Source organism: Thamnophis elegans, chromosome 1 (assembly GCF_009769535.1).
Source record: "Thamnophis elegans isolate rThaEle1 chromosome 1, rThaEle1.pri, whole genome shotgun sequence".
Classification (NCBI taxonomy): domain Eukaryota; kingdom Metazoa; phylum Chordata; class Lepidosauria; order Squamata; family Colubridae; genus Thamnophis; species Thamnophis elegans.
In genome coordinates this window covers 82,157,164-82,165,809 of record NC_045541.1, presented here as the reverse complement: position 1 = coordinate 82,165,809, position 8,646 = coordinate 82,157,164, and positions in this window count along the sequence as shown.

Genomic DNA, 8,646 nt, shown 5'->3' with positions numbered 1-8,646 from the left:
TTATCTAAGCCCCAGACTTTCAATAGGCACCAGGAAGTCATCATAAGACCCTCTTCCACAAAGGTTAATCTCTTAACAATGTGAAACTTCTTTTGAGGACTAAAAGGCTAGATAAAAGGAGGTGGGAATTGCCCTATAAAGTGCAAGGCATGGGAATTGAAGACTTCCTGGTAAAATAAAAGGGATAATTCATGCCATAGCCTTAGCAAATCATGTTCTTCTGACAGCAGTCTGGCTGTAGGCTTTAGGTTTTTCTGTAGAGTCAGAGTTAATTAGGGATTGCGGCTAAGCATCATAGTCTGCCTCTGTATTTGTAATTTCAAATATGTGCCTGGTAACTAACTCATAATTGGGTGGATCAGAATTTTAAATTTTAAGACTATTCAAAAATCTAACAATCAGCCTGAAATTATGACTCAGTGTGGCTGTTTGTGGCTGTTTTTACTTTATCTGGGAAAATAAAGTGGGAAGTGAAAGGAACTGTACAATAGATAGAACATCAATCATATTTTTGTAAATGAATATAAATTGATTCAGTCTTCATTAATTTGCTCTTATATTCATTAGATCCATTCATTACTACGTATGCATCTGTTTTCAAGGAACTTGATGTACCGCCTTCAATTTATCTACATAGCAGTCTTATGGGCTGACAACTTAATGGAATTCAACCAGGTTGCTTCCACAAATATCTCTGGATGGCCAAGAATGCTAAATGGTTGTTGAGTTTTTCAAAGTAGGCTGCATAATTTTTTGACAACCATTAATGTCATGATTTATTTCTTGATCCTGTGAAGAAACTCAGATCCAAGGAATAACTAAACACAAAACAACAGTATGTCTGATGACATTTGGGTTATTCCAGGCATCAGAGGATTCACCTCAGGAGTAATAAAAGCTTAACAGTACCTGTGATAAATACTTCAAAGAAAAACACCAACAGATAACATCAATCAGATTAATCATAAACAATCTGTGATGTTTTCTAAAAAAAATTACTCCAAAGTATTCTTGAAAGTTTGAGCAAATGTTTCAGCTAATCGTTTTGTAGCTGCGTGATAGGGTGCTCATTTCATACAGCTATTTTATTCAAACTGTTCAGTTTTAGAAAAAGCCAAGATTCCTTGTGACTAATTGTTTTGCCACAGCCGTTCTTCCAAAAAGATCTCTTTATATGCAGGGGTGTCAACTCGGGTCATCACAGCGGCATCACAAGACATATTGTGACTTTTTCCCTTTGCTAAACCAGGTGTGGAATGGTCAGCATGATACACCCGGGCCCCGAATTTGACATCCCTGCTCTATAGTATAAGTAACCTGCTGAAGAAAAAACAACTTTATGGTCTATTTGAACATGCCTCCTTTATAACTAAAAAGTTTGTGCCCATAAAGGGACCTACAAAAGTGTTATCGATATTTTGCAATGGCAAAGCAGGCCATTCCTAAGGATAAATGATGATGTTTTAGATGGATATCATTTGAGCAATTTGGCAAACTAAGCAACTTTTTACTAGCTATTTGGCTTGTTCTATTTATAGTCATTAAACAAAATTACAAGTATTGTCATTACCACAAAAGTATATAACATATTTTTCCTGTAGAGACAAATGATCCATCTGCATTTATGTGATGTATGTCCTTTACAATTCTATGTATGTATCTGTGTTCTCTGCAATGCTGCCTCTGAGCACTTGCTATAAATGGAATCCGTTTTGTGAATTGAGGATTGGCAGTAACCACTGATGTTTAATGACAACAATAAATTTCCTTCCATATAGCATTGTAGTATTTAACACCTCAAATTAAACTTAGCATCTATCTTTTTATGCATAGTTTTCTCTGCAGCTATGAATGAATGAATGTAATGCAAAAAATAAAAGGATTACTGTCACCTTTTATGATTTTCATAACCATACTATATACCATACTGGAACATCACAAGTTAAATTCACTGTCCAGGTTATAATTTATTAGTACAGTATCTGATTCACCGTTTTTTCAACTTCTGAAAGCTTGTTTGCATTGCCATTCCTCCCCACTTACTGCAACATGTTCAAGAGATGTAGCACAGCACTGCCAGCGAGGTTGGCAAAGATGTTTAAAGACAAATCAGCTAAAAGTTGGAAGAGCCAGTAGATACCTGGATCTTACTATCACACGTGGTGGACATGTGGAGAAGCAAAGAAGTACTGGACAAAAATAAAGATAAGGTTGGAAAAGATGATAATATTTTTATTGGGGATATTACCTAAAATTTATAATAAAGAGTACCTATTTAATTATTCATGTATTAACCGCAGTAAGAATTGTATGTGCCCAATATTGGAAAAGTGAAGAGATTTACTGACGAGAAGGTGATTAGGAAAATATTAGAATGTGCAGAAATGAATAGACTAATAATTAGCAATTAAGGAGAAAGAACAAACGTATGATAAGGGAAGTGTTTTATCAATGGTTAGAATAAAAAAGGAAATTGGAAATAAAAGAAGGCAAAAAGAATATAAAATATATCAAGATAGAAATAAGAATAAAATGACTTGTTAGTATGATGAGAATAATTATGTTTAATATTATTGTATTTTTATTAGATATGTTAAGAAGGAAATGAAGAGTTTTGCAATGTTTAACTTTCAATGTATTAAAATTTGTGGAAGGATGTTGCGCAGAAATATTTGTGCTCAGAAGACACACTGTTTAAGAAAAGATGGAATGTTTATATTTTTAAAATTGAACAAATAAATAAAATACTTTATACAAAAAAAAGATATATATATAGCACAGCAGCTAACATTTGACAGGAATTTCGTATAATTAAGATTCCTAAAAGGTTTAGGACTCATCTGACTTGGGAGCATTTAGAGCTGCTTGAATGTCCTTGGTGTTCTCTGAGCTTAGTTACTTACAGACATTTCATTACCCAACAAAGCAACATTATTGGGGAAAAACCATGCCCCCAACAAAAATGGCAGGACAAGGTAATGTAATTATGTTCACTCCCTGTGAAGCAAATACTACACTCAAATTAGTTTAGGTATTGAAATGTCTGCAAGCAAACAACCAAGCTTGGAGAGCACCATGAACTCCACAACCGTAACCTACATATTCTGTTGTTTGAATTTTCTCTGTTCACTTTTGTAGGCTTTGTACCTCAATGATGTGACCACCTACTGTTACATTTAAAGAGCACACATTTATTGCATCACATTTAAAAGCTATAGTGTGTCAATCTCTGCAACACTCCCTCAAAATTTCATAGATGCACTTCAGTGATGATATCTAGCACAAAGTTTCTGAACAGCCTTGTAGCACTTAGTCTATGGCTGTCAGCCAAAGTGCTGAAACAGACTTCTCTAAACCAAATCGAGTTTTTGCAATTTATTTATTAACCTTGAAGATTATAAGTGACTTTCAATTTAGGGGCGGTATTCTTCCAAACACCAATTGCTAACATAGATTCCCCACCTGCTTGTAAGTACCCTAGGATTTCTGATTGATTTTCATGTGAGGCAAAATGCTAAACCAGTATGGACTTCGCCTTGATCTAGAAAGATACTGTGTTCCTGCAAATTTGTATTTCATGTAAGCAACAATGGTGTACAAATTGGCAACATTCTACAGAAACCAGTTAATATTTTGTCTTCAAAATTGATGATCTACCATCAATTTGATATTGACTCAGCAACCATTTTTTTCATGACAATCTGCTCCAATCATAGTTCTTCAGAACTTACTGTATCTATGACCACGGTCACTGAGCCCATCCACCTTGCTGTTATTCCCCCTCTTCCTTCCACCATTCCCAGCATTAGAAACCTATTCAGAGAGTGCTAGGTCTTTGCATAATGTATCCTGAAGTAAGCTAATTTGAGTTCTGGTCATTTGTGCTGAGTGAAAACACTAGATTGATTTTCCCATGGTATCATCAGCAGTCTGTCCAACACCAATGTCCATGGGCTTCAATACTGCCTTTGAAGGCCATTCAGAAGTCACAGCTGGGTCAAAATACAGTGGCATGGGCAATAATAGATTCTCCTCATTACTTCATATATCATTGCAGCTTTAAAAGCTGCAGAGTTTACCAGTTGGTTTGTAAGTGGAATTCAAGGTGCTGTTTATCACCTATAAAGCCCTTCATGGCCAACACCTGGTTATTTGCTCAATTAAATATAATCTTGGGCTTTGGAAATATACCATTTCTGCCATAGCCCCTGACCTGGCACAGCATCCTTCCCAAAATATGGATGCCTCCCACCCTTCAAATGTTCTGGAAGTCTTTTAAGACCTGGATTTATTTTAAGGCCTGGGTTAGGATGTTTGCAAAGCCCCTGTCAGTTTCTTTATTGGATGTTATTTCTGTGATTTTCTCTCTGCAATTGTCTTCCTTAAATTATGTTATTTCCAATATTTAAGCCACCCAGTATACTTTTGTAATCATATGGCCTTGAAATCTAATAAATAATTTTTTGTTGTGCTAAATCTTACTTTCTCCCTTGATCTTTTGGTTTCAATGAATTACTTTAAGCATGGTCTAGCAAATCTTAAAGAGGTTCATTTTGTGCCAATATTCTGAGAGTAGTTTCTAAATAATTCATGCATGCAACTGCATCAGTGATGAATTTATTTGTTTTTTATATTTCTCATGCAGACTCTGTTATGAAATCAAATGCTGAAATATTCTCAGCTCTGAATATAACCTCCCTGGATGCTAGCTAAAGCAAAACAGTACTTTGTCTAAGACTCCAGTCATATGCATTAATTTTCAGGAATAAAATTCATGGAATTTGACAAAGCAGAGTTCTAAATGAATATCCTGTACACAGAATTGAACTGCATGCTTACAAAGTTCATAAAGAAGCTTGTAAACACAAATGCATCTGCCATTTGGGGGTTGCGGTTAAGGCATCAAACTGGAGACCAGGAATTAGTGTGTTCTACTCTTGCTTCAGCAGAAAGCCAGCTTGATGAACTAACCAAGTTCTCAGACCTAGAAGGAACTTGCAAGCTCTTTCATTCATACATACACATTCTATGTATTAAGTGCATAACCGTTCTCATCCTATGTTCTGCAGTAACCCAGGGAGGTCATAATTGAAAATAAAATCTGTTGAAGGTTAGTAGACACTATCAACTTCTAAAGAAATAAAGAGTGCTATTTGAGGGCTTCAAAGGTGTATTTTGAGAATACTTTTTATCTTTTCCAGATTTTCTCCCTCGGGTTTTCTCCAGATGTGTTGGGCCATAGATGTGTTGGGCCATCACTGCCAGTACTGGTTTGGAAAATACTGGCAAAACTTACTCTATTTTTTTTAACTAAGGCTCACTTGACAGAATAAGCCAAAACCAAACACTACTATTTGATACTCTGGATATGTGACTCCAGCATAATTGTAATCCATCATTGGGCTTTAGCCTCTTGTACAGACCCAGCAATTATAACTTAATATTTTACAAGGAGAAAGACGTATCTTATAGCCCTGTGAGAGCCCCTTTGTTGACCAGTTATCCTGTGAGCTACCTTCCAGGTTGAATTTTGCTTTTTTCTGTCAACTCAACACCCCAGGATTAGGTTAAGGAACTGGTTCTCTGCATGGTAACATCTAACATATCCTACCACTACCACCACTTGGCTCTTTAAATAAAAAGTTCAATATCATCTGAATTCAGAGAATAGCACTTAGCACTTAAACTTATATACCATTTTACAATGCTTTACAGCCCTCTTTAAGCAGTTTACAGAGTCCGCATATTGCCCCCAACAATTTGGATGCTCATTTTACCCACCTCGGGAAGGATGGAAGGCTGAGTCAACCTTGAGCCAAGTCAAGGTTTCTGCCAATCAAATTGGCTGGGGAATTCTGGGAGTTGAAGTTCATACATCTTAAAAGTTGCTAAAGCTGAGAAACACTGATTTGGACCAGGACTGTGATTGAAGAGCTTGTGCAACACCAGTGTGTGGGTGGGAGGCAACCTTTAAACTGCACAATTGCAGGCATCATCTTCAGTCCCCACCCTTAAATGGCGCTTGGTCTTAGCGTGTCATGCAAATGTTCCCCTGCTGTTTTCTTTTTGTGGCTTGCCTACATTGCCTATGCAAAGAATTTCCCCCTAGTAGGAGATTCTTCCAAGCTGTCACTTCCAACCGCTTGGACCAATTGTATCTATTCTTTGTTACTCTAGGGACTGTGATTTCCACAGATTTAGCACTTCCTTCTCCTGTTTTCCTCTTCTTTGTTTCCTTGCGTGGCTCCTGCTAAAGTGATGCCCATTTTCTGAAATAGGGCACACATTAACTTGTTAGCCAACTGAAATAAAGGATGCACTTGCTTGATGATAAAAAGCTGATTTAACTGGATGGGTGCAGTCACAAGGAATTGGGCTCAACATGAAGCCACCCAAAAAATAAGATAAAATAAAAGGCTTACCTGTAATTTCAGCTATAATCCTGCCTTCCGCATATAAAACAAACCAAAAACAAAAGCCTTTTGAAGGAAAAGCTGGGCCTTACATCATCATTCCTTTTATCGGTACCAAAGCAGATGTCAGGGTTCCGACCGATGCCCTAATGAGGTGGCAATTTTATAAGCATGAATTCAGTGGCTCCTCAAAGCTCTGTCAGCTGCAACAATGGATAATGCCCATTTTCCATGAGATAAAAGTGTGAGGCCTTTGAGCCAACACCCAGAACATAATGCTCATCATTCTCTCTCGTTAATACTGAAGAAATCTCAGGGCAGATGGCAGATACCCTGGATGATCCCAAATTGTTTTAAGCACACCAAGTATTTTACAAGTAAAACAAATTATGTTGTAAAAATAGAAACAAAATCATTGCTTACTTTTTTCCATTTACTTTCTGATACCGGTATCATGTTATGGATTAAATTCCATTGAATTCGATGCAGTTTAGAAACAGGTCTACTAGACTTAAGAGAGCAAAACTCTGAATGACCTTCAGTTCAAACAGTAGCAAGAACATCCAGAACACTGTAAATCTTTGCTACCATCTCATGATCACCTAGGTTTTTGCAGTGATCTAGAAGTTCTACCTACCAACCAATGTGTTTATTTGCCTGGTCAAAAAGAGCCTTCCTGTAACTGTAAATTAAGACTACAGAGGTTTTACAGACAGGCAGGGAGGCAAGGGGCAAAGCCTTCTTGACCTTCCAAAATGCTATTCTTGGATGTTCAATATCTCTTACAGGAGTTATAACCCAAATGAAATGTCCTTAGTCAGTCTCTGTTGAGAATGCTGTTAAGTATTTCTCAGCATTACATCCCTGATTTGAGAAGACATGAACAAGTTGGAATATTGGCAGTGTTCCAATATTTGAGGGGCTGCCACAAAGAAGAGGGGATCAACCCTCTTGAGGGAGACCCCTCAAATAAATACAAGCTCATTTCACATAACACCGTAGGCTAAAGGGGGAGGATGACTGGAGGATAAGGGTGTCCTATGAAGCCAGCAAATGAAGTAATGGTTCAGTGAGCAAACCCAATCAAGTTATCTCAATAAACCAAAGTTTTGTTGTTGTTAGTTGCGATGTCATGTCCGACTCATCGGAACCCTATGGACAATGTTCCTCCAGGTCTTCCGGTCCTCTACCATTCTCTGGAATCCATTTAAGCTCATGCCTACTGTCTACAAGGGATGCAGTGGCTCAATGGCCAAGACACTGAGTTGTCAATCAGAAAGGTCAGTGGTTTGAATCCTTAGTGTCACATAACAGAGTGAGCTCCCATTACTTGTCCTAACTTCTGCCAACCATGTTTGAAAGCATGTAAAAATGCAAGTAGAAAAATAGGGACTGCTTTGGTGGGAAGGTAACAGGTTTCCGTGCACCTTCGGCATTTAGTCATGCCAACTACATGACCACGGAGACGTTTTCGGATAGTGCTGGCTCTTCAGCTTTGAAACAGAGATGAGCACCGCCCCCTAGAGTCATCAGGAACGACTAGCACATATATGTGAGGGGAACCTTTACCTTTACTTACTGCTTCAGTGACTCCATCCAGCCACCTCATTCTCTGTAGTCCCCTTCTTCTTTTGCCCTCAATCTTTCCCAGCATTAGGCTCTTCTCCAGTGAGTTAACACTTAACTAAAGTTAGAGCTCACATAAGAGATTGCATAAATCTGCAGGACCACTGAGTGGCAACAGAACTAATGTATTCTGCCTTCTAGCGGTCAAGAAAGGAGTTGCTTGATTTTATCACTGGGAAGCATAAAGGGAAATCCCAGCCCCCTCTCACCGAACCCCCTCCCCCCATGCCACAATGCCTACAAAAGAGAGCACAAGAAAATGCATTCTTCACCTCTCTTCACTAGGCATCTGCTGCTTTCCCTTCACCAGGCAAAGGATGATATTGAGGTGACTGCTATCATGTCATCCCTAGTCTTTTTCATTAAACCAGACATTTCCAGCATCTCTCAACATTTTTTTTTTATAATATGGTGACCACAATTATATCTATTGGAGAGACACATAGTGAAAAACAGGACATTCACACATGTAACGGCCTCAGAAGTACCCACTGGGAAACTAGCCTAAATTATTTGAAAATTCTTTCTTCTTCATCCACTTAAGTGGAGTGATGGGAAAAATGCATAATTATTTGGCATGGTGGATAGTAATGGATAGTAATGGTCG